Source organism: Salarias fasciatus, chromosome 1, assembly GCF_902148845.1.
Source record: "Salarias fasciatus chromosome 1, fSalaFa1.1, whole genome shotgun sequence".
NCBI lineage: Eukaryota > Metazoa > Chordata > Actinopteri > Blenniiformes > Blenniidae > Salarias > Salarias fasciatus.
The window spans coordinates 32,867,210-32,894,741 of record NC_043745.1 but is presented as its reverse complement, the minus strand read 5'-3'; the positions used below and the strand labels follow the sequence as shown (position 1 = coordinate 32,894,741).

General features: G+C 43.1%; 1 pseudogene; it reads right to left on the bottom strand.

Moving 5' to 3' along the window:
* Positions 1-12: 12 nt before the first annotated feature.
* The window catches only part of LOC115387757 (golgin subfamily B member 1-like), a 33,601-nt pseudogene continuing 6,081 nt past the window's right edge, over positions 13-27,532 (bottom strand).

Sequence of the window (27,532 nt, the reverse complement as noted above, 5' to 3'; positions counted from 1 at the left end):
CCTTTCGTGTTATCAGAGGCTGAGTGGGTCGAGGCTGAGAGCTTCCCACTCCTCCTCTGGTTCCATCTCGATGGCGAAGTCCCTCTGAGTGTCTCTGGACAGACCGGAGGCGGCGCTGCCGGGCAGAAACACGTTCAGATCTTCTGCTCTGAGTGTGCGGTTGCGTTTGGTGAAACCATGAAAGCGAGCGCTTCCCACCTCTTTTCCTCGGTCCTCGGCGAGACGCAGGGCCTCCTCGGCCGCCTCTCTCCTCGCTCGCACTTCCTCCGCCAGGATCAGCTCCACCTCAACAAGCCTTCAAAGCACAGACATGTTCATATTTCTGTGATTGGACCACCTGTGCAGCAGCATGGAGAGTGAGGGCTGATGTGCTCACCTCTCTCTGAGCTGACCGGCTTCAGTCGTCTCAGTGATCAGGGAGTCGCTGCTCCTCTCCTGAGGAGCTCCTGGTGCGACTTCAGTGAGAACCGAACCCTGTTGGGGGGAGACATGGGGGGGTCACACGCTGGTTTTAATGAGGACTGAACATCTTTACTTAACACAAACACTGAGGTACACAGATTTATCTGCATGTGTCTATATTTCCTTTTGAAATTATGAATTATAAAAAACAACCTATATGACATTTGAATTCAGGCTTCAGTCTAATTGTGGATATTGTAAAGATCGTGAACACACTCGTAAAAATATTACACTTTATACAATTGAATGTGCTTCAGTCTAGTGATATTTTTGTTTAATTAAATTTCTATTTAGTCTATATTTAGTTTTTGTATGAGCTACAACTTATTTGTAGTTTGCTTATGTGAATCACAAGTTGCAAATTAAGAATATTTTTTTAATCATTCCAATTCAATAAAAGTTCTTAATTTGGCTAAAATTCACTATATTCATTAAATCAAACAGGGTCGGTGGTTTAAAATTTCCTCTGGTCGGCTCATCTGACTGTCTTCTTTAAAACATACTGTAGTAAAGTTAGTCAATGAAGGCAAAATGTATCTTAATATTATCAAATTAAAAAAGCAGACTAGTTTTGCCTATCTGAATGTATTATGTGATTGTAAATTCGTTTGACCAGAAAATGGCAACAAGTGTGTCTGTGTGTATATCAATGCACAATAAATGTTAAAGAGGCTAAATGTAGTGAAGACTATCTGCATAAGCATAAGCAGTGGGATCTAGTGAAGCTCAGGATGAGAAATGAAAAACAGACCTGGACTATGACTGATGGGTCACTTCATACTGATGTAAACTGAGATCACAGAAGCTGCACTGGTCTCAAGCGTCTCTACCTGTGCCTGGCTCTGGACTTGAGTCTCCAGCCAGTGGCAGCGACTCTGCGTGTCCCTCAGAGTTTGAGAAACGGCCCCAGCTGAGCCGTGACCGCCCCCTTCTCCTCGAAGCCTGCTGCAGCTGCGAGTGTGTGTCACAGAGCCACAGGTCAGACCACACAGACCGCCGCCTCACACGACTACAGCCGAGCGGGCACGCTCCACGTTCTTGTTTTTAAGTAGTAAGGTTAGTCTCGGTGGTTCTGTACCTTGGTGTGAGCTGCTGGTAGTACTGGTCCCGCTGTTGGATCTCATACAGGCAGCGCTGCAGGTCTCTGTGTAGCTGCATCCTCTCTGCGTTCAGACGATTCACCATCTCTTCCAGCGCTCCCTGAGCTGCTTCCTGCTGGAGGGAAGCAAAGAAAGACAAGTTACTTAAAAATTATTGACATTATGAATCACACCTACTAGACTTTTTTTGAAAGAAAGAAAGTGAAACTTGATGTTAATTTTGAAACATTTCTGTCACAACAAAAGCTGCATTCTTAGTTAAATGCCATGTAATGCATGCTGGAACAGTGTCTTGGGTTTGATACCACATAAGAACCCTCGGACAGAAAATAAAATGGTCTGTAAGACTCAGAACAACAGCAGGAAGTTCTCCATTACGTACATCAAGATAATAAAAATAAAACAAACTGAAAAGGCATTACAACGATGAAACATTTTACCTCCGACATTAGAGGAATGTAGAAAATGAAAAACACCAACTAACCTTGACCGGCGGCGATTCCTTCCTGTCTGCATCAGACCTGCACAACAGAAAAACCTTAAGCACCAGAAAACAAACATGGATTCTCACCAAGTGGAGTGACGTGCTCCTCAAATCAACGCACTGTTTGTTTCTCTCTTCCAAGCACACAGTCTCCAATTTGAATTACTGAATGCAGCAACAGTTTTTTCTGAAGGAAATTAATGCACAAATCATAAGAACAGATTGAAACCAAACTGCTTTGAATTTTTTCCAGTTCCTTGTGTAGCTCTGAAACAATTCACCACACAGAAAATGTTATGGTTCAGCAGGTCCAGTCGGCCTCCTTAAGAAATTAGCTCATTTAGTATTGAACAATGATGGTGGAGAGGTGAGCTACACCTGCTGCTGCTGCACTGATCACTTCACACCAAATCTTGTCTTGACTGATTATTACTGTTAGAGCAGCGTTTTCTATATGCATTTGCATTAAAGCTGTTCACACATGTAACCAGGTGATGCTATGTTGCATTTTCACTTTTACCTTTCGACTATACCGTCTCAGAATCTGTAATTCAGGCATTTGTGGGTTTACTCGTTCACTTTGGCTTGTTCTGAATTCATTCTTACCTCAGATTTACAGTTTCTTCTCGAGCCTCTTTGTGTTTCTGTTGGAGTTCATCTGCTGTCTGTTTCGTCATCTGCAGCGACATCGAAATAAAGGAGAAAATATGAGTCAGCAGCAGGAAATTTCATTTACTATGAATTGAAAAGAATGCATTCACTGAAAATTTCACAAACACAGCACATGCTTCCCAGCCCATGACTTTATGAACAGATGACAGCATTTTAAAAGTGAAGCGAACAGATCATGATCGCCCCCTGGTGGCTGGTTGTTCTCTTCAATGTAGCGATCAGACAGGCCAACAAAAGAAATGACTGTAAAATTGTATTTCCCCAAAATGGTAGATGTAGTTTTGCTTCGAGCTTGGTGATTCCTGAGTGAAGCCAAGCACATGCACACAACCACTCGAACAGACATGAGATGTAGTATTAAAATAGAATCAATGGGCACCTTGCCTGGTCTCTGAGAAGTGCTTTATGAGCAAATGTTTTTAGTGACAGGCAAAAAGCTCAGGCTGTACCTCAGCTTGGAACCACTGACAATTCTCTGCTGTTTATGTTTTATTGCATCAAAATTGTCATTTATGCTGATGGTCAGCTGCTCTCAGTGAGTAGTTAACCTGTGATTTGTTCAGGTTGGTATCTGGGCAGGACCTCAAGGCAGCTTGGTCCCAAAAGACATCACAAGCATTCACTCATCAAACAAGTTTCCATTTTGGCTTTACTTTTATGCAAAAAAACACCATCCTTTTTTTGATGCAGGCCCATGACTCCAGTCAAAAGTTAAATAAAAGAAAAATATGAAACACCATGCGAGTGGTATCAATGGTATGCGCGCCACAAAACAGACACCTGACTGTATCCTGCATGCTGATGGTAAAGAACAGACGCCCACAGCCGGTAACAGAAGTGCAAGCAACAGCCCAACTCAAACGACAGCTGATGACTTGACTTACCGGCCCATCTGTCTCACTCTGGTTGGCATTGACACTGCTGCTCTTTAACTTTTCCACACTCGCCCCTGTAACACTCTCTGGACTCGCCCCTTGCCTGGTCTGGGGCCGTTCGTTTCGCCTCGAGCACCTCGTCCATCAGCCTGTCGCGATCGTTCTGCAGGACTGGCCATGGATCTAGAGAAGGCCGACAGCTGCCTGCTGTAACTATCATTCTCCAACATCGTTTTCTTTAAATCTCTTTCCTTTTCTGACAGAGCCTTTGAGAGCTCGCCCAGCAGCTTGTTCAGCTCTATGGGTGGATCTTTGCTTTCTAAGGCTTTCAATTTATGAACGAGAATGTCCCTCTCCTTGGCAAACATAGCGAGATCTGAAGTGGCATCTTGCAGACTGCGCTCGACTTTATTTAAGGCTGCCTGAGTCTCTCGAAGTTCTTCATCATATCGGTTCCTGAGGATCTTGAGTCCTCAATGAGCTGATCCCGGTCGTTCTGCAGAGCAGCCATGGCTTTGCACAGGGATTCATTCTGAGTCTTCAAGTCTTACTTTGTAACTTTGCCACAGATAACTGCTGCTTCCATTTCGAGCAGGTCTCTGGCGAGGTCTGCCACCCTCTGATCTGCAGTCTCTCTTTCGCTTCTCATTACTTCCACCTCTCGTTCAAAGCCATCCAGTTCACTGTTGTATCGGTCCTCAGCTTCAGACAGTTTTTTGTCAGTTTCACTTTCAAGCTGCTCCATTTTGCCTTTGAGCTCATCCAAAGAGATTTTCTGAGAAAGGAGCTTTTGTTGCAGATCGTTGCATTCGGCTGCTTTGGCTGCCACAGCATCCTGAAGGTCAACAATCACTCTGCCCTCGTTCGTGATGGCTCTCTCCTTCCTCTGAGTCAAAACTTCAGCTTCCAGCTTCGACACCTGAGATTTTAGCTTGGAGTTTTCCGCTTTTAATGCATTGCTTGTCTCCTCTTCCCTTTGGAACTCTAACCGAGATTCTCTGTGCTGCTTTTCTGACACAGTCTTCTGCATTTCAAGACTTTTGATCACATCCTGCTGTTTTTCAGCAGCACCTTCAACTGGTTGTCCTTGAGGGATAAACTTGATTTAAATCCTCTCGGTATCGAACCAGCTGAGCCTGAGCATAGCGTTTCTCTGAATTGAGATCATCCATCTGATGGAGCAGTTTTCGTATCTCATGTTTAAGGCCTTTGGCTGCACCGCCTTCACCATCGGCAAAGCCCTCTTTGCCCTTCAACCCTAACTGGGCCTTTGCTTCAAGAATTCTGTTTTGTGATATAAGGCGTTCTCTTTCGCTTGTAAGACACCATTGAGTTTTTGAATGATTCCATCTTAGCTGCCATTTGCTCCTTTTCCTGTACAGATCTGTTCACTTTAATTTGCAAACTCTTGACCTTAGCCTCGAGTCCTCTTAATTCCTTCTCAGACTTTTCCCTTTGGTAACGTAAAGACGTTAGTCTGTCCTCATAAACTGACACCTGGGTGCGATAGTTGGTTTGGAGCTGCTCGAGATATCCTGACATCTGGCCTTCCTTACAGGACAGCAGGGAGGAGATCTCAGCATCTTTACTCTGGAGAAGAGTTTTCAGTTGCAGAGCTATTCCTTCTTGTTTCTCAAAATCAGCCCGAATCTTGTCATTTGAGACTGTAGGAGTTGCAGCTGAGAATCTGTGTCTGCGTTTTGTTTTTTCCATTTGGTGGAGATAAGCTGCATTTGGGAAATCATGTCATCTTTATCTGCGAGCTGGACGAATCAGACTGTTTTTATCTTGCTCTATTCTTTCCAGTTCAGCGCTGAGTTCTTTTAGTTGCACAGTCCTCAGCTCTGCAGTCTCGGTGAGTTCGGCATTGCTTGCACTCATAACAAACAGCTGTCTCTGCTGTGCAGCAGCAGCAACCGAGTACCATTAAGCGTCCTCTCCAACCGTGACTTGGTCACCTCGAACTTCATTTACCTCTTTATCTTTGACTCTCATGTCCTCCAAGATCTTTTGATCATGAAAGCCCTGTTTCGAGAAGCTGATTATCTTTCTCATGCAAGGTCTTTTGATAGAGCTCGTTCCAGAGTTTAGAGGCGTCTGACCCTTGGGGAGTGGAAGATAAGCGGACAGCTTTGCTTCGCTGGTCTCTGCTGCCCTCTTTAGAGTATGTATCTGTAGATGCTGAGAGTCCAGCTGCTGCCTAAGCTCATCCACTTTTTGACTTTCTTTGTCTTTTAAGTTCTTGAGGTCTTCAAGCTGCTGCTGTAACACAAACTGATTCTCCAATAAGAGGTTTGCTTGACTTTCGTCAGCAGTTTGTAGCGAATTAGTTTTTTTTCCACAACCAGGTTCTCAGTTTGTCTGGCATGCTGAGAGACTTGGAGAGCCAGCTGATCCCTTTCAGACTTAATACTTTCCATCTTCTCCTTGACATCCTTCAATAGATTGGTGTTGGTCAGCAGCTCATCTTCAACCTGTTTACACTTCTCTTCTAAAGTCAGTATCTTTTCTGAGCTTTTCTTCAGATCTTTCTCTAGTAGTTCACGGCTGACTGTGAGCTTTTCAAAGAGCTCTCGAGATCTAAATCAGCTCCTGGTATTTAATGCAGTTCTGCTGCAGCTGGTTTATCTCCTGGTGCTTTTCTTTGAGGAGCTCCTGTAGTTCTTTTCTGACGTTCTTCGTTCCTCGCTTCCTCTCTGGACTGTTTAAGTTTTTCTTCCAGTTCTCTGACTAATTTCAGCTGCTCCTGTTCTTTTTCCTGCCGAACCTGATTGCTCATCTCCTTACTCGCTGCAAGCTGAGTAGACAGCTGTGAATTTTGAGTTTGCAAGATATTGAGGGGACTCTGTCAGCTCATCAATTCTCTCAGAGTTCTTGAGTATGACAGTTTCCAAATATTCATTTTCATTTTCACTTTGTCTGAAATCTCTTGAGCATTTTCAAGCTCTTCCTGCAGAAGAGACTTGTCATCCTCCAGGATTCTCACCTTCTCGTTTAGATTAATAGTCTCTTGGCTGTGTCTATTGATAACATCTTTGAGCCCTTTAATGGCCTCATCTTTCTTTGCCAACTGCATTTCATGATCATTTATGATCTTCTCAATTCTTTCAGAGAGGTTTTGCTTCTCCTGTTGCAACAAGTTACTTATTTCCAACTGGGCACCAAGTTCTGTTTTTTGGGCTTTAATTTGGGCAGTGAGTGAATTGTTCAAACTGAGAGCTTCATCAAATTTAAGCTGCAAGGTGTTTGTGTGTGTATTTGAGTCAAATTCCTTCTTTTCTAATGACATACTGGCCTCTTGAACTTTTTCTGCCAGTTGACTATTTTCAGCTTCAATATCAGTGAGTTTTACTTTAAGAGTGTCTGAAGATTCCTTCAGTTGGTAAATTTCAGCTTCCAGTAGCTGCTTTTGATTTTGTAGCTCACTCATTGTATTTCTGTGATTGACATCAAGCTCAATCAGCTCCTTTTTAAGATTCTGATTCTGCACCTCCAGTTCTTTAATCTTCTGATGTTCATCTTGAGAAAATGTGAGCATTCTCTCCTTCATTTTTTCATTTTCCTCCTCCATTTCCCTGACCTGCTTTTCCAACTGTTCCTTTTCAGTCTCATGTTTGTGTGTTTTTCGAAGGGCTTCCTGTCTCTCTCTTTTAGCTCCCTCTAAAAGCTGCCTCATTTTATCCATTTCGCTGCTCACATTTTCATAAGCTTGTAAAAGAGACTCGTACTCCTGTTTGAGCTCTGCATGCTTCGACTTCCATTTCGAGAGTTCTTCTGTCTGAGAGTCTTTCAAAGACTCAAGCTGGCATGAAAAGGCTTGTTTCTGTTGAGTGATGTTCTCAATGGTGGACTTCAAACTCTCACAGGCTGCAGAAAGACTGTGATTATCATTAAGGACGCGATCCACTTCATCACTAATACGCTCTTTTTCTTGTGTGACAGATGATATTGAGCTTTCCAGATTGAGATTTTCCTGTTTTAACTTTGATACTGATGCTTCCAGTGCCAAATACTCTGCTTCCTTTGCTTTATTTCCTGATGAAAGCTTTTCTATTTCTTCTTTGAGTGTTGCACTTTCTTTCATGAGGTCCTTCCTGGAAACAAGGGCTGCTTGCAGTTTTCTGGTCAGGAGAGAAATTTTACTCTGACTGTCCTGATCATTTACCCTAGTGCTCTCCTCCTGAGATTTTTTAAGTTCTTCTGACTCTATTCTCATTTTATCAACCACAGCTTCATGCATTTTAATTTGTTGCTGTAACTGCAGTTCAAGTGCAGCAATCAAACTTTCTTTCTCTTGTACTTGAGCCTGAGAGGCTGACAGGGCTGTCTCTCCCTCCTTCAGTTTCTCCTCAAAGTTTTCGGCAGAATTTTGAGATGACCAAATCTCGCCTCTGCTTTCACTTTCCAGCATGACGCCCGCTGAGCTTGTTTTCTCAAGCTGTTGTTCGCTCTCCTTCAGCTGCCTGCTCAGTGTTGTTACCTCTTGTCTGAGCTCACCAATTAATTTTTCAGCATTTTCTTTTTCTTGCCTTAATGATTCAAAATGTTTTTGTGTATCGGCATAATGCAGCTGCAACTTGTCAAGCTCCTTGGTCAAAACATCTTTCTCGTCACTGAGCTGCTCCTGTGTCTCTGTCAATGTCTTTTGGATGGTTAAAATTTCTGAGGATTTCTCTGAAAGTAAAGTAACTGCTGTGTTTAATTCCACTCTCAACTGATTACTCTGCTCCAGAAGGGCCTCCTTTTCTTCCAGCAAAGCATCATGGTCATGTTTATTTGTTTGTTTCTGCTCCTCCAATGCAGATGAGTTGATATTGAGCTCATTTTCCAAAGCAACATATTTACTCAATAGTACTTGATTCTCCTGTTGTGCCTTGACCTCAACATCTTTAATTATTTCCTGATAATTCTTAACCTTCTCAGTTTTAAGTTTTATTTCAGCTTCAGCTTTTTCTAAATCACTTTGTAACGCATTTACCTTTGACGTTAAAGCTTCCACTGTTTGCTTCATGACAACGAGCGCCTCATCTTTACTTGACATCTCAAAAGAAATGGTCTCAAATCTGGATTTCATAGTCTCTAGCTCTGCTTGCAGATTAGACATGGAATGACACTGGCTCTCTTTCTCAGCTAATGACATCTTCAAAACGTGTAGGGTTTTGTCCCTCTCTTCAACAAGCTGTCTTAGAGTTTCCAGTTCATCCAGGTAGGCCAAAGATGTTTTATGAAGCTCCTCAAGCTCCCGGGTCTTCTCGTCTGCTTTCAACTGGATTGCATTGAGCTCATTTGTCTGCTGACAATGTTGCTCCAACAGAGCCTTGTAGTCATCTTTGAGTTCAGCTAGCTCTTGAGTTAATTTCTTCCCACTTTCTTGGGCTTTCTTCAGGGTCTCTTTTCGTGCAAGCAAAGCAGCCTGGGCCTTCTTCTGGAGGGTCGCCTTTTCTGACTTTAACTGGGCAAGCTCATTCTCCAGATCGACAACACTGGCACTGGATGAAGATTTTCCCTGCAACTCTTCTCTACATTTTTTTACTTCATTTTGAAGCTCTTCCACTTTCAGCATCAAATGGTTTCTGTCACGCTCAAAGGCACCTTCCTTCTCAATGGCACTGGACTGCAATTGCTTGATAAAGGAATCTTTCTCATTGACCATTTGAGAGACATCACACAAATTGACTTCTTTCTCATGTAATGCAGACTGCAAAATTTCTTTTTCTGACGTAATTTGTTCCACAAGTCTTTCGCGTTGTGTTTTGTATTCAAGTATCTCTGATTCTTTATCAAGAAGTTTCTTTTCAAGAAGAGAAACATTTTCTTCAAACATTTTTTCAGTAGCTTTTGCTTGATTTGTGAATTCTTGTAGTTTATCTTGCAACTGAGAAACCTCTGTTTTGCTGTTCACACACTCCTCTTTTTGGCTTTCATATTCATCAATTCTCTTCAGCAGATCTTTTCTCACAACGAGAGCAGCCTGAAGCTTCTTCTTAATCACATCTCTTTCTTTAGAAACCTTTGCAACTTCCCCTTGTAGATCAGTTTTTTCCTTGAGGAACTCAAGTTTTTCTGAGTTCAAAGTCTGAATTTCATTTTGGGAGGTTGTAAAATGTTCTTCTAACTCCTCAAGTTTCTTGGTAGTGATTTTATAAGATTGCTCAATAGTCTCTAATTGTACCAACAGGGAACTGTTTTCCTCACCAAGTTTAACTCTCTCATTTGAAGCTGACTCCATGACTTGGACAATAGAGGCATCTTTATCTTTCAGCTGCTGACTAAGTCCGGCCAGTAATTCCTTCTGTTGACTTATCTGAATGCTCATACAGTTTATGCGCTCATCTTTTGCTTCCAGTTCATTTAGTAAAGAAGAGTATTTAACTGTAGCTTCTTTCATGTTCTCCACCTCAGCGTGAAGCTGAGCCTGTAAATTCTCTACAGTATTTTGCAGAACAGCTACTTGTTGACCCTTCTCATCATTACTAATCTCTCCCTTTTCAAGATTACTCTGTGTGTTTTGCAACTGTGCAACAGTTTCAGCCAACTCACTCCTCAAAGAGTCCACCTCAGACTGATGACTTTTCTTCAAACCTTTTATCATGTCCTGTAAGGAGACCTTTTCTTCATTCGAAGCAGCTGCCTCAACCACAGTCTGTGGCAAACCAGAGGAATTTGTGTCCTTTTGTCTTGCTAAAAGTTCTCCTAACTCATTTTCCACAGTTTTTAGATACTCTTTCAATTTAATGTTTTCAGTATCCTTATCCTGGATAGATGCCAACATTTTCTCAAGTTGAACCCTGGAAGCTGAAGCTTCAGACTCTTTTGCACTCAGCTGATCAGAACCAAGTCTAATGGCTGATGATGCCTCTGCTAGTTTGTCCTGCAATCTATCCAAGTCTTGTTTCAAAGCAATTACTTTAACATCTTTAGATTTCATTTCATTTTCAACACTTATCAACTGTTCTGCAAGGAGATTCTTCTCTTGCTTTTCTCTGTCCAGAACTAACAACCACTCTTTCTCAGAGTCCTGCAAAATCTGTTCAATCTTTTTAACATTTTCTTCTAAATGAGTAATTTCCTCATCTTTTGCACTAACCTTTTCTTGGAGGTTCTGCTTCTCGGACGCCATTTGCTCCATTATCTGGCTCATGCTGTTGGACTTCTGCTCCATCTGAACCTGCAGCTCCCCTTGTGACGCACATATCTGATGATATCGCCTCTCCAAGTCCTCTTTTTCGCCAACAAGTTTCCTAAATTCCTCTTGCAAATTTGTGTTTTCGTTCTTGGCAGCAGCTTGAAGCTTCTGGTGCTCTTCCTTTGACAAACTCAGCTCATCTGTCAACCGCTTGTTTTGCTCTTCCAGTTTTTGCATTTCTGACACCAGCTGAGACGCGTGTTTGGCCTGGGCGGCATACTGACTATTGATTGCGTGAAGAGCCATTTCTCTCTGCTCAAGATTTTCAGCCAGTGCGTTCATTTGTGCAGCGACCTGAAGATGCTGTGATTTCAGTCTGTCTATTTCGATGGTCAGCTGAGACACGTTTGATTGATGAGAAGCAAGAGCTTCTTCTTTTTCCTTTAACAGGTTGGAGTTCATGATTTCAGTTTTGTCAAGTTTCTGACGGATCTCTGATAATTCCTGTCTCAAGGTTTCTATTGTCGTCGTTGCTGTTTGATGTTCACTACTGGACCCATCTAATGACGTTCTAAGACTGGACACTTCCTCAGTCCTTTCTGAGAGCTGCTGCCTCACATTCTGTAGCTCCTCTAAATTAGCAGCATATTTGTCTTGTAGGTTGTTGAAGGCACTTTGTGTTTCTTCTGCAGACTTTCTGAGGTTTCCAGACTCGACAGACAGCTGCTGAATTTGACTCTGCAGTTGTGACACCATCTCTGTGCTTTCCATGAACTGGGTTTTAAAGAGTGAGGCCTCATCTGCTCTTTTCTGAATATCCTGCAGAGATGTGGAAAGATTGGAAAGCGCAGCCTCTTTTTCTTCCAAGGCCTCATTAAGGTTTTTTACTTCAGACATTTGCACTTGGAGGGTACTGTTGAGCTTCGAGACGGACTCTTCAAGGTGAGAAATGTGTTCTTTCAGGCTCTCACATTCGGCATTTTTGGCTTGTAGATGTGAATTAAGATTTTCCACGGTAGAGGTGGAGTGACTTTGATATTCAAGAATCGACTGTTCCTTCTTCTCCAGAGTATCTTTGAGTTCAACTGACTCTGAAGTCAAACTGTCAAGTTGGCCCCTGAGTTGACCTACAGATCCTTCGAGCTCTGACACATGTCTTTGTAAGCTGACGCTTTCATCTTCTCTCTGTTTAAGCTGCTGTTCCTGCTCTGTGATCTTAATTTTGAGCTGCTGAATTAAGTCCTCGTTTTGCCGCAGGGCATCGTCTTTTCCCTGCATGGCCAAATTGACCGTCTCATTCTCTGAGCATGTTGTTTGTAGCACCTTGTCTCTGTCAGCAACTGTTGCTTTGAGGGTTGTGACTTGTTCCTGTGCTTTTGACATCTCTGTTACTGTGTTCTGAAGTTCAGATTTCAGTCTTGTATTCTGCTCCTTCAGTGCTTGAATGTTGTCTTTGAAATCGATGATTTCTGCCTTTCTTTGGTCCTCTTCCTGCACCAGCCGATGATTTTCTGTGTCAAGCTGCTGAATGGACGACTTCAATCTGGCAATTTCAGCCTCCATTTCTGCTACATTTTCATTCATGACCCCAAGCTGACTGCTGAGTGACACAACAGACTCATTTCGCTTCTTTAGCTCATCCTTTTGGCTTTGAATCTCATCTGCTGCTTGTCTGAAAGCTTCATCTTTCTTTTCTAACTCTAGTTTGGTTTCTGAGCATGCTTGCTGGAGTGATTCTACCTCCTCCTGCATCCTTGACATGCGGTCTAGCTGCTGCCTGGCTTCATTTTGAGAAACGGCAAATTCTTCCACTTTTTGCTGTAACATTGCATCTTTCTCCATGAGCCCTGACTTCAAAACAGTTCCTTGCTCCTTAAGCATAGATATGGTATCCTGAAGCTGCAGTAGCTGGTTTTGCTGAGCCTCGAGCTGTGATGACTGCTCTGACACCACTTGCTCTTTGTCACTTAAGAATGTATTGAGCTGCCCAACTTGTGTTTTTAAGCTATCAACTTGGTTTTCTAGATCGTGGGACTGTTCTTCCTTCTGCTGCAACAATTTAGAGAGGTGAGCACATTCGTTTGTCTTCTCCAACAGACCTGCAGAGTTTGACTGTTCACTTTCCTTGATGACCTTTTTCAGTTCATCAGATACTAAAGTAAGCTCCTCCTTTTCCTGCATCAAGCCGCGTATCGTTTTCTGATTGTCTAGTATTTGACTTTCAAGACCTGCATTTCTTTCTTGGAGTAAATCTCTATCTTTGGTGAGTCCAGAAAGAGATTTCATGTTCTGCGCTAATTCCTCCTGTAGCCTCTGATTATCTGCTGTCAGGCTGCTAATCGTAACACTGAAAGTGGAGTTTTGTGTGAGAGTTGTTTTGAGCTGTTCATTAAGGTCAAATGCAGCCTGCCTTTGCTCTGAAAGCTCCTTCTCTCTGGATTCACAGGAAGCATGAAGCTGGCGGTTCTCCTCACTGATCACCTGAATGTGGCTCGTTAAGCCAGCCAGCTCCGTCTGCCTTTGCTCTGCTTCAGACTTCAACTTTTTAGTTCCTTCTTCCATGATATTAATCTGGTCTTTCAGGGACTTTATGGTCTCGTTGGCATCCTTCTGCTCTTGGGCTGTGTTTTTCAACAACTCTTCCCTCTCTACAAGTTGCTGCTCAAGTTGAGAGCGTTCCTCATTTAGTGATTCAGTCTCAGTTTGCACCTTGGACACAATATTTTTCTGAGTTTTGAGTTCATCCTGCAAGCTTTGGTACTCTTGCAGCTTCTGTTTCAACATTTCATCCTTCTCCACCAACCCAGACTTCAGACCAGACTGTTGTTCTTGAAGCAGAGACACAGTTTCTTGAAGTTGTGCTTGCTGGTTTTGCTGGATCTCGAGTTGTGTTCGTAGATCAACAGCAATCTGCTCTTTTTCAGCCACTTCACGCTGTAAAATTTGCATTTGTTCATTCAGTTGGGCAACCTCTTCCTCCTTCTCCCTGAGTAGCCGGCCGAGGTTACTACACTCATTTGTTTTCATGAGTAACATCTCCGAGTTGGAGTTTGTGTTTTGCTCAAGAACTTTATTCAACTCAGAAGTCTGGATAGTCAATTCCTCTTTGTCCTTTTGGAGCCCTTCGATAACTTTAACATGTTGCGAAAGTTGTGTTTCGAGTGCAGATATTTTGGTTTGCAGAGACTCTCGCTCGGCTGTAACTTCTGATATGTGAGCCACATGTTCAGTCACTTCCACTTGAAGCCGTTCTTTCTCTTCTGTGAGACCACGCACTTGATTCTCCAGCTTCTCATTGAGTTCAAGAGCAGAGGCGGCCTTTTCATTGAGTTCTTTCACACTCTGCTTCTGTCGGTCGAGCTCCTCATTCAGCCCTTTAAGCTTTTCTTCGAACTGCTGCTTTTCTGTTTTTGTGCCTTTTAAAAGGCTTTTCAGTTTTAAGACACTTTCAGATTTACTTTGAAGTTCACTGCTCAGTTTCTGGTTTTCTGTATTCCGCAGCTGCAACTCATTATTAAACTTCTGCCTCTCTTCTTTGACCAGTTCATCATTTGCTTGGAGTTTGCTTTCGAGTGTTGTTATGGTTTCTAATTTCTCTTGAATCGTCTTTTTGACTTTTTCCTCGCTATGCACTTGCTCCTCCAGCTGTTTGGACAAGGTTTCAACTTTTGCATTGCACTTCTCCACCTGCGCCAAAAGTCTGTTTTGCTCTTCCTTGAAGGATTTCAGCTCTTTTTCATACGTCTGCTCTTTAGTTGTAAACTCTTGCTGGAGCTTCTCGTTGCTTGTGCTGCTGTCCTGGAGCTGCGAGACGAGCGCTTCTGACTCATGAAGCTTCTTGGAAGATGCCACCAGCTGCTCCTTCAGAGAGGCTATGTGAGTTTCACATTCAGAGAGATGATTATTGTGACTTGTGATCTGCTTCTGGACGTCCCCTCGAAGGACCTGAATTGTCTTCTTGTCTTCTTCGACTTCCTTTATCAGCTGTTTAACCTCTGCTGCTTTGGACTCGATCTCCTCTTTAGCCTTGGCAAGTTCCTCCTCAGCGTCCTTCAGCTTTCCAACCATCTCGGTTATCTTGCTGTTCAGGGCCTGCTGATCTGAACTCTGCGAGTCCCTGATAACCATGGCCTCTCTCTCTGCCTTACTCAGCGCAGTTTCCACATGGACTAGACTCTCCTCCTTGAGTCTAATCTCCTGCTTCAGAACAGTGACCTGCTCTGCGTACTCAGCCATGTTACCAGAGAGGGCCGTTATCTCCTTGTCCTTTTCCAGCAGAATATCTTTGAGACTGTCAATTTCCCGCTCGCGGCTTTGGAGGTCATGAATGAGTTGAGCTCGTTCTTCTAAATGGGCGGAGTTTATTTTGTCCAGTTCCTCATTCGTCTGGTCGAGATCAGCTTGTAATGTTTCAATTGTGGCTTCCTGTTTTAGTGTCTGGAAAAACAGATAGAATTTCATGTTAAGCTGGAGAATCAATGTGTCAAATAGGATTTCCACACTTGATAATTGGTTTCCATACATTTTCTATTCTGCCCTCAATACTTTAATTTTTTGGCAAAAGACTTCAAATTAATTTCTGAAACACACAATTGAACACAAAAATGGCAGGAAGGAGGATATATTCTGCACATGTAGAGACATGTGTTGGGCCTTCACTGATGTTACAACTATTTCAGCATTTACTGAAACGGTTCTTTGGTCAAAAAAAACGAAGAAAAAAGTAACCGCACTGATCGTGTTTAGTCCAACTCAACAGCAAAGAGCTAAAATATAGTGTCAGTTCAATCACACAAAACACCAAATATTGAGTAGCAGGTGAAACATTTTGGACAAAAAAAGGCTCTAAAAAGAGAAATGCATTGTTTCACGAAGCAGTCAAATTTGAACTACTAAACATTTTTGATTACATTTTTTAGGCTAATGGGAACCTCATACTCTATTCTAGATAGTGTGTAAGATCTTTTTTTTTAATCTAATGCTTTTTTTTTACATTAGAAAGGTGAAAAATATTGGTATCAATCTGAAAAAAAAAACCAAATCAAAACGTAAATTTGTCTCTTTGAATCTATGAAAGCCCACCTTCTCTTTGAGGACACTCAGTTTCTGTGTGAGATCCAAGACTTCTGCCTTCAACTCGGAGCATTGCTTCTCCGAGCTGCTGCACTTCTTGGAAACATTATCCAGCTGAAAGGAGAGGCCGGGTTAGTCTCTGCTGACATCAAAACAAAACAAATTTTTCTAAGAACTGGAATGTTTTCCACACGTACAGAGTGCTCAGCCTGGAGGAACTTCTCAGACAGCTCTTTGTACTGAGTCTCCTTTTCACTCAGAGACTCTCGAAGGCTGCTGATGAGTTCCAGTTTCTCAGACGTCTTGGCCAACGTGTTCTCCTTCTCAATCAGGGAGCTTTCCAGGCATTCCTGTGTGTCGCTCAGCCTAGAGATAAATACAGCAACCACAACAAAATGGGGGGGAATCAATTTTGAGTAGCCAAGTAGGAAAACCCTATCCAGCAGTGAGCAGCTCAAACTAAAAGCATTTTAATGGTCTTCAGCACTAGTTATAGGTGTGAATCTGGGATTTGGGGGATTAACATTTACTACTAACTCAAAACTACAATAAATTATCCCACAAATGTATGTTTCACCTTAAAATAGCTTCCAAAATAGCAAGATTTAGTTGTAACAGGTTTTGTTTCAACAATCAAAAGTCCACTGAACACATCTCCTTACAATTTGTTCACTGTTCAGGTGATCCTGCGCATGACTAACAAAACACAATCTCCCCCAACAACATGGGGCTGGATCTGCGTCTCACCCTTTGAGCTGCTCGTTGAGATTGGTCACCACCAACTGGTGCTTCTCTGCCTCACGGCTCTGTTGACTTCTGACGCTGGCGAGTTGGGCCTGCAGCTTCTCTGTCTCATTCTGCATCGACAGAAAAGCAAAAATCAATACAGAAAGATTAAATACATTCTGAAAGCGCCAACTAACACCCGTACAAGGACTTTGTGAGGAAACAAATAGACATAATTTTCTTTTCGGTTGAGTTGTTGGGAGATCTAAATGTGTGACAGAGAACAAGTGTCCGGGGTTAAATAGGCACACCACACCGTTAGCCATCACCACCAGAGGGGGCGTCTCCAGTGCACACAAACATGAGCGACCCAACACACCTGAGAGACCCAACATGGCTGCTTATCTTCATCTACATCAAACGCCACCTGTGTTAGAAGGGTTTGTTACAAGTCCTTCGGACGGGGGAAGAACATGCAGTTCATTCATGTTTTTCCTCAGTTACTCATCAGTGTGTAGGTTACTTCTTTACAAACTAGGTTTAACAACGCAAATGCAGCATGTCGGGTGCATTGAGATTACCTGCAGGGCCTCGATGCGGGCCTGCAGCTGCAGCCGGTCCTCCAGGTCTTGGCAGCGCTCCTCCAGGCTCAGGATCTGCTCCTGCAGCTGGTTCCTCTCCAGCTCCAGCTCCTCCACTAGAGACCGCAGGCCATCTGAAATCAAAAGGGAGACGTTTAAATACCGGCAATGTTATGTTACATGATCAAATAAAAGTTAGTCACAATGAAAAGCTAATTGAGAAGAGGGAATTAAATGGACTTAACAGAATGATCCCTGAATCATTGAAAGATGTACATTTCTCCAGGAGCAGAAAAGAAATAATGATATTTCAGTGCTGTGAAAGATTTCTTTAAGCAAATCCAACCTATGGGTCATGTAGGGCTGGGCGGTATGACGGTATAATACCGTGTGACGGTGTAAAAGTGTATACCGGTTGAAATTTTGCCATACCGTTCATACTGGAGAGAGAGCAGATGTCAGCTGCAGCTCTCTGAGTCAGTGTTCAGTCGTCTGCACTCGCTAACAGGACAGCCGGAGCGCAATTGTTTGGGTGCGTTTGTGCATTTTCACAGCGTGTCCCGACGTCGTGCGGGGTTTGTTCGCTGCGTTTCAGTGGTCAGGTAAGCACAGGGTGCGCTCGCGAACAACACCAGCGTGTCCCGGAGGGGTGGCAGCCATAATGGCGGACGCAGAGACGAGCGGTTCCAGGAGTGACGCTAAAAACTCAGGTCTTTTTTTCTTTCATGTTGTGATTTTTTTTTTTTTTTTTAATAATTGAAGTTACAGAAACCAGAGTTTAAAAAATAAAAGAGGAAAATGAGCAAATGTGACAGTTTGGTTATTTCTAAGCAATTATTTGAATTTACAGGGGAAAAATACATACCGTGATATATACCGTTACCATGATATGAAATTTCTGATACCGTGATATAAGATTTTGTTCATACCGCCCAACCCTAGGGTCATGTATTGTTAAATGTTGATTATGTCTGTATGTGTGATACAATCCTTGAGTTTCAGTTACTGAAGTTAAAGTGAGCTTGCTACTGATTTATTGCAGGTGGAAAAACTTGAAGAGCTGCCATATCTCTATTTCTCTCCGCTCTACAGTGAACCTGTTATTAAGCTCTAGCATTGGCATTTTCTAAAACTGTTGTTTCCAGTGAAGGTCGGCTCTGCTTCACTCAAGTTTACTGAAGGAGGAATCCTTCATTTACCCTTAACTAACTCAGGTCCTCCTGACAGCAGCATGAAACACATTCCTCTATCTGTAATACTGACATTAGCTCTTCTCCACCACTGCTGTGAATTAAATTAGCAGCTCTAATTGAAGATCAGCTTTCCTTTATAAAAAATGGAAAGCTGCTGTCTGCAACGTTAGATACTAATCTTTTTTCCGAGCTGCTCTCTTTACAAATGATCTTCAAAAGCTACCTGCTTTTAGCATCGACTTAACTTGCCAAGTGACACTGTCCCATATAATGATGACAGTATTTCATTAAGACAAACCTGTCTGAGGGTCAGTATTAAAGCACTACCCAACTATTTCATTTGGACCAACTAGCTAAATAACTCATCTACTTTTAATGAGGCAACAGGCTGTTTATCAGTTATATATCATGAGCAGCTCAACTCATATTGAGTCAGATACCTCATCCAAGAACTTCTACGTATTCCACAATGGATTATTTCAGGCCTTATTAGTTTAGGTACTTACTCCTTGTAATTTTCATTTGCAAAGCTACTGATTTTTTAAAACTGAAAATTCATCCTTATCTAAGTCTCTACACCCACTGCACACTGGATTGTTTGAAGCTTAGTTTGGTGTTGATGGTCAAAGTAGCAGCTAAAGTTTAACCTCAAACTTAACCTCCATTTAAATGATGCTGAAGCAGCAAAATGCACTGTAATTTCTACAGCGTGGCCAACGGATGATCTAAGGGACCTTCTCAATTCAGACCACTAAGATCAACAGAAACAGACTTCATTAATCAGGAGAAAGCTATGCTGACAGGATGCAAAGATTTTTGAAGTATATATAACAGGATATTTGTAATTGTTGAAATGCATTTCCAAAGCTCAAGACTCAAGGCACAAAACAAACCAAAAAAATACACCAAGTCTGAACTGATAGCTTTCAGTTTTTGAACATCCATTTAATACCTTCGATTGATTCCTGGTGTATTTTTTGGTTTTGAGGGAAGCAACATGAAACAAGGCAACAGGAAAAGATGAGAGGGAATGATTTTAAAAAAGGAGCCGGTCATGCAGTTAATGAAGAAACCAAAAAGAAAACTTACCACCGATGAGGAGCATCTCGTCAACCTACATTTACAGCACTGAACCTCACGAGAGTTCAGAGTATTCGGGGGACGAATCCCGACAAACACTAGCCAGCTCAACCAGCATGCACGTGTCCAAACGGATAAAAACAAAAACGAAATAATGAATATGATGAGCAATATATGGATGTGTATTTCTTGGGATTGTGTCAATTGTAGCAGAAATGGAGGATTAAATTTAGTTTGTTTCACTGGGACTGAGCTGCAGTGCTTATAAGAAGGAAAACCCTTCAGTATCGTAAATCCAGCCAAATTAGATCACCCCGGTCTTACATCCACAACATCTGAATGTTAGAGGAGGATAAAAAAACAAATAAGAAGAGGAATTCTCAACCAACCAACAGCCACAATCCAACACTCATGAATAAAAACAAGTTGGCGAGTGTTATGGTAAAAACAGCAAAATAACCCAAAAGGTTTCCCAAAGTAATGTGCAGATGGCCGTGTGCATGCTAGTGTAAACTGTCCAGCCGGTCTCACACCTGTGTCAGGAGTACTGTACTCGGGCCACCAACCTCCCATGTTCTCGCCCTCCATCGGGGTCGTGCTCTCCGAGGCGCTCCGCGGATCCTGGAAGGACGCCTGTCCGTCAAACTCAAAGTCCTCCTGCAAGCAGGAGAAAGGTGATCACAGCAGGGCAACGGCGAAACCAACACCGCCTGAATGGGACTCCGGTAAAGTCGATGATCACCTGCAAGCCAACGATGTCTTCAGACTTACTTGCCTGTTTATACACTGATTCCAGATTTTACATTCATATATATACTTACATACAAACACTCGAGCACTTTTCGCGGGTCATTAGTAGATGAATGACACCAAACCCTTTTGCAGGTGACCCATTTTAAAAATAACAGTTTATTCCTTCCACAGATTGGACTTACAACCTCTGACCAGTCTTTTAAAGGGGCTGTATCATGCAAAACTCACTTTTTGTATGTTTTAACCTTGTTATATAGTTATGTACTCATCGAAAACACCCCCAAAGCGTTTTTTTCCTTCGTGCCTGTGTGTTTTGAGCTTTCCTCATTTTTCTGCCGCTCAGCGAGGCAGCCCCTCCCGTACCCGTGAAAACAGTCTGTTTTCCCATGTTGACGTCAACAGGAGAAGATGGACTAGCTAAAAAAGCTTGATACAGCCCCTTTAATGGTAAAGACAGTGACACACACAGAGTCCGTCCACCTACCTGCAGGCTTCGCCGGGCTGGAGATCCCAGCTTCTTGGGCCTGTGCTGCCCAGACCCCCGAGCTTGAGCCAGCTCCTCCTCCAACTCCTGCTGCCGAGTGACCAGCGCTGGATCGGAGCAGCCAGGAAAGAACCAGTCATCCTCAATCAGTTTTGTGCCACAGGGAAAAGGGAATGTTCGGATTGAGGATGTACTCATGGACGGGAGGTGGACAGAGTATCATGGCAGAAAAGGAGATGGAATGAGAGCGAGAACAGATCTGGAGGCGGAAACGGTGCAGATGGTTCGGAGATGGAGGGGGTGAGAGACTTTCAACGGCACAGATACACTTTCTAAACAGTTTAGAGAGTGGAGACAACAAGAGTGTGAAGACAGCAGGAGAAGCATGGGGAGAGATTCAAGGATGAAGAAATGGAAAGTTATGCAAACTCTAGAAAAGAAGGCCTTTGTGTTTTTGCATAAGGGTGTGTGGACCTGAGAAACACTTCAATAAGCAACATTCTGGTCAGCGCCATGCACACCTAATCTGCACAGCAAAGGGAAACGGCACACAAACGTGAGAGCTGGGGAGAGGGAGTGGCCGAGCGAGGAAAGGAGAGCCCCAGGTTCGTGAGTCTTTTAAAGCCAGTGTTTCACTGCAGTGTTTCTCCAATGGGGGGGGGGGGCCGGCTGACAGTTATTTTGAGAAACACTGGGCAGGCGCAGATCAGAAGGGAACGCCTGCGGTGCTCGAATTCACTTTTCATTCAGAAATAGAAGATGCAAGCAGGGTGCAGTGTCGAATTAGAACAAATGTTCCCATCTGTTTTGTGACAACAGGCTGATTTTGGTGCTCGGAGGGGGGGGAAGACAGAGGAGGGTGGAGGAGGAGCAGGAGGAGCACAAAGTAAGAGAGAAGGAAGGTCAGGATGTTAAGCAGTGGTCAGCACGGGTTAAGCAAAGACGGTCTCTGTTGGAAAGGAAAGCATTTGTATTATGGTGCCATTTTAATATGATAGCTTTCAAGAGAAATTGAGAGAAACTGAATCACAGGAGTGCACAATCATCCACACACACAGTTTCCAAAGTCTAAGAAGTGAATACCCATCAAAGGCCATAAAGAGACGACATATCTTGCTTTTCATTGTTAGTTTTGCTGAAATGCATTCAAGACATGTTTAAATGTAGCCTGATCACTTTAAACAAGAATGTAACTAAAGAAATGGTACCGGTCGATCATTTCTCTCTTTTAATTTGTTTCTCTTTTAAATGACGTGACACATAGGGAACATGCAACTGTGACCTGAGCAGCAGAGCCAAACAAGTTAGCTCGGCCAGTGGGCCACACCTCCCTGATGGTCCATAGAGGTGCTGCAGGTAGGCCGTCAGACTTCATTCGCAATAAGTGCATGAAAAATATTATGTGTTCAGTTTTGTGGCTTGAGTTTAGCATTGCTACAGAAATATACACAGACAAATATTTTTATTTAAAAAAATGTCAAAAAGAATAAAACAGGGTGATAAAATGTGTGTTACTGTTCATCTGTCCCACCTATACTTCACCCAGTTTTGTCTAGAAGTTGGTTTTCCATTGGAAAGCATGGCTCCCTCTGACCTTAAACTACAGCTTGCTATGAATGTGAAGCAGATTTCAGCTCAACACTGGAACATGAAGCAGAATGAGGTTGCTGATCATATTCATGGAAGGGGACACAGTTGCTCAGACAAACAGCATCCCCATATTTCACTGTTGGAATATAGAAATATTCAAATCAGACCAGCTGTGGTGGACCGTATGGCAACGTGGTTTTGTTTGCAGGCTGTAAGAATACATGATTATCATGTGCCTCAGTGCCAGTGGCCCATGTTCAGACATCCTGGTAGTATCTCCTCACCAGCATGCTGTCACACTGTTAAATGACTCTACAACCAGATGTGATCCAGCTTCAGCTGACTCGACTGTGCGGCACACACCAAACTTTAAAAAGAGTTCAGACGGATGCAGAACTCCTGACAGGAGTGTGTCACCGTCGCTCCCCACACTGTGAAGCTTGTTTAGCACTGCTCAGTTGGTTCCTTGGATGCAGCACACAAATGTATTTCCCATAACATCAAGAGAGACAGAAATATCGCCACTGTTCCTGCAATGTATATCAACCCACTTATCGTCTACACAGTGTTCATGCAGGTTAGCGTTGTGGGGGAAATGGAGCTGATTCCTGTTTGCTATGGTAAACAGAGGGCTACGATCTGGTCCATCACAAAGCTAACAGAGACACAAACTCAACCGCACTTCTGAAAACAATGTCAAGTCACCATTTAACCTCAACTCAGACACTCCTCCTGTAGGGCTACTGTGGTGTCGATGGCCGCATCGCGTTTATTGGACAGTCGTTAGCATTAAATGGTCGCAGGAGTCTTATTGCATCTCTCACACCATCAGATAAACATCTCAATCTTTGCTCGAACAGCGATCACACGCTAGTCTTTTTAAAGTGTTAGTGCAAGAACAGTGTGATTAGAATGATTTGGAGATCAGGGCACTGTGAGTGCGGCCACCAGTAATCACAGGAAGGAACAGAAGAAAAAGGAAGCGGTAAAAGTCTGGGAAAAACGAGGACTAACACAGGAGAGGGAAAGAAAAGGAGAACTAAAAGGGCAGACTCTAAAGTGCAGCGGCGCTCTGCACTGCCAGCGGCTTGCTCCTTCATGAAGCAAAGACGCGGAGAAGCTGCGGGCAGTGCAGCGAGCCGGAGCTGCACCGGAGGGTTCCGGGGAGCCTGCATGCACAAAACTGATGGGAAACCGTTCTGAGTGGCTGCTCCCATCCCTGGAGCAGGGGCTGGAGGGGGGCAGGAGGGTGGATGGGTGGAGGGCCACGAGATGAGAGGCAGCACAGAGTAAACCGAATCTCCTCAATGAAAACGGGGGTGGGGGGACAAAAAAATAAAGAAAAGGAAAGTAATGTTGAGTGGAACAACAGCAGACAAACAGTGAAACAAACTGAGAATCTGTGTCTGCTGCCGAGGCGCTGGAGGACGCGCTGGTTAATGGTAGGTGATTGCTTTTGCATGAAGGAGGTTTATATTCATGAACAGATCTGATTAAGGACAATAAACTCAATTTATAGGAAAATACAAGAAACGTGTTTTTTTTGTTTAACATTTTTACATTCGAAACGTTGAGAGTGGCAGTTCCAAACAATTTGATTTTGCTGTCTCTAATATATATATATTTTTTAAATGTAGCTTCTCTTGCTTACTCTAACCTTATTTTTTTTATTCCCTAAAATGCCATCATCTACATTTCCCTTTATTATTAAACTGTTGGGTAGAAAAAAGGTTTATTTGTGCAAATTTAAAACCAACCTTGAAGTTTTTCTTTATCAAAATGTGTGCCTCTGCCACCATGTTTCATGAAGGATGTTTCTGATGAACTAGAACTCTCCGATTCATGAATTTTCAATTTAATTCTCATATCTTATCTTATTTTGACAATGAAGAACAGTGATCCTCAAAATTTAAAATAACAGCAATCAATAGATTGCTCAAGAACCAAGAAGGTCTTCAAAAACAAGTGTTTTTTGAAAAATATTTCAAACAAAAACACACAATCTTGCCATTTTTCAGATCGCTTCTTATGTAACACCCCAGCTCTCCTGATTAGTAGGGATCCTATTTAGATATCATAGTTAGCATAATAATAATAAGAGCTGTCTTATTTTTTAAAATGCAAAATAAAAAAATAAAGGGATCACTCGATATTGTTTGCCACATGAATTTACCTTACCTCAACTGTTCTCCTTTCATGATGCGACTCTAAAACACTAACGTCTTCTTAAACGGTATTTTAACACAAATTGAACTCGCTGATCAGGTTCCAGTTCTTAGCAGATTAGGTGTGCATGAAGGAGCATTTGTGGATAAAAAGAAACCGTCGTCGATTCTGCAGTCTGTGCATCATCCTCCGGCTGCGCTCTTACCCTCTCTTTCCTCCTCCATGTGGCTGATGCGCAGCGCCATGGCGGCCTTCTCCTCTCTGGCCCGGTCTCGGGCGCTGGCCGCCTCGGCCACCATCTCCTGCCACTCCAGCACTTGGCTCTGCGTGTCGTCGGCGCTGCCGGACTCGCTGGCCTGCGGTCGGAGGGAGGAGTGCACCCACAGTGAGCAGATTGAAACAAACGCACCCAGAAAGCAGGAGCTATCAGAGAGGAGACCCTCCGACCTGAGACGCAGCCCTCTTGGTGAACTGCTCCAGGTCGGCCTGGAGCGTCCTCTGCTGCTCCTCATAAACCACCAGCTTCGCCTCCAGCATGTCTAGAAAACCACACAGACTCACGAGTTTTACTGACAATGTTACAGAATTTTACCCAAATTTATCAACATGATTTGCTCGTATTTCATCCAACTGATGGAATTGATCACCATTTTTCGCTCGCAGCTCCTCATACTGCTCTACTTTCCAGAGGTTTTCCTCTCTCTCCTCCTCCAGAGCTGTGACACGGCTCCGCAGGGCGGTCAGGTCAGGAGGGGCGCCGCCAGCCTGAAGGGGGTAAAACGGAAACAGCTATCAAATCCAACACATCAGCCTTTTCTGCCTGAAACCTGATGAAGTGAGCTAAACCCAAATATTTACTGAATCAATGTGGATAAAAACATGAGCTATCTGGAATTAAACACCATAATATTTCAAAGTCTCACCTGGCTTTTCTTCAGCTCCTCCTCCAGCTGTCTGATCCGAGTCTTCGACCAAGCCTTCATCTTTAAGAACTTGGCCTCCGACCGACTGGCTTCTTCCGTTTTTATCTTTGCTTGAGCTGCAAAAAGCGAAGCAGATCAAGGAAACTATAACAATCAGTATGTAGATAAAATTACATTCTTTTCAGGCAGTGTTAGTCTGTAGTTAGGTTAGCCGAATCAGACAGCTCCACACAGATCAGCTAAACTTTCACAATAACCATAAAACAAAAGCAATGCGCTCACTAAAACAGGCCTGAAAATTGGACAGTATGAAACAAGGAAATAATTTTTCCTTCATCAAGCACCAAAGTACTTTTTATTTGCAGTGAGTAGTGAATTAACCATCCGATTAACCTCCAATGCTTTAAGTGAATTTCCAAAAATATTGGATTGCTGTACCTTGCACAACACTGGTAAGAAAATATACCCTAAATTTAGGATGGCTTTCAACTAAAAACGCAAGAAAAGTGCAAATTAAACAATATGGCTATGAAAATTCAAATCAAGTTCTGCTGATTTCTTCCAATATTTTGACAAAAATAACCAAAAGAAAGAAAAGAACCAACCTTCCAGTTCAGCGATCCTCTGCATGGAGCTCTGATCAGCAAGCAGGTTTCTGTTCCCAGAGTCCTCCTCTGGAACGACTCCAGCTCCTGCTGCTCCTGCTGCAGATCTCCTCAGCTCCTCCAGCTGCCCCAGCAGGTCCTGCCGGGTCTGCTCCATCAGGACCTGGTGCTGCTCGGTGATGCGCTTCACCTCGGCCTGCTGCTTCTCCATCAGGTCGCGGAGCTGTGCTCTCATCACGTGTTTCTCTGCCTCCATTTTGGACTCCAGGCTCTCTCGTTCCACTTGTAGCCGACAGAGACGCTCTGCCAGCTCCTGCGTTCGGAGGGTTCGGGTTAGCAACAGTTATAGATAGGTTCAGGTCATGTGACTGTGATCGTCAAGCTTATCAGATTTGCTTCTGCCAACAGTAACTGATCTACTCAAAAACAGATTTTTGCTTTTTTCCCCCACTGCTGGTTAAACTTAATCCTGAAGACTTGTTTTTTTATCCACTCTTTCATTATCAATGGCCACAAGATGGCTATGCTGTACTTTGCACTGATCCAATTAAGAATCAAGAATGCAACTTGACATTCACCGATGTGATAGGAATGCTTAAACTGTAAAAATGAAAGCTACAGGAAGTGCTTGCTGACCTTTATCTGCTCGTCTCTGCTGTCCACCTCTCCCTGCAGGACATCGATGACCTGGGTTTTACCGCGCAGCACCTCCTCCTTCTCATGGAGCTTCTGCTTCAGAGCCTTCAGAAGCTGGAGGAAAAGAATATGACAAGATGGAAGAGTAAATCACACTCACATTAAATATCAACAACATTTTATTCAGCTACATACAGTCAAGTGGCTACGGTGTAAGATTGCAAGACTGTATGTTATGTGTAAATCAAATTAAATGTGTATTATCTCCTATAAAAATACAGAAGAAATCAGAAACAAGCTTTCACATATTCTAGTTTGATTATTTGGGTCTCAGAAAAACTTCCCAGTGGATTATTCTTCCTTTTCTCTTCATGTGAAACAGTCTATTGTGTGCTGACTCATGCTCCACTCAAGGACACGCCTTCATTCTCCATCTAATAGAAATGTCCGGTCAAACGTATTTTTAGACTCGACTCCTTCACTGTGATTCACCACTTTGGGTTTCATCAGCAGCAACAGCAGAAACAGCTCCACATCAGTGGATATTCACCCAGAACACATCTGTCTTATACCAGAAATATTCATGAAAAAAATTATCAAACCACTCAGACATCATATCAACAGATCTTTACAGATACCACTTTCTTATTTTTCCTCTTTCTGGAGTGATATCATTGATACAGACGCTGCCTTCCACACTTAAAAATATATGTCAGTATTATTTTTCTTGTTACTAAGCTATTGACTGATTATCCTAAAGCCTTGATTGTGCTGAAATACGCCCTGGTGCTTTGAACAGAGCTGCCATTACCTGCTCTAAGTCCGCACTGGCGTCAGACTTTGCCGCGAGCTTGAAGAGCTCCTGTTCGTGCATCTGGTTGATCTCCATCAGCTGGTTGTCCTTCTGGATGATGATGTCTTTAAACGTCTGGATCTGAACACAAATCACCCGGTTATAAAGTCTTCACCACAAACAAAGAGAGACACTGTTGAATACGAGGGA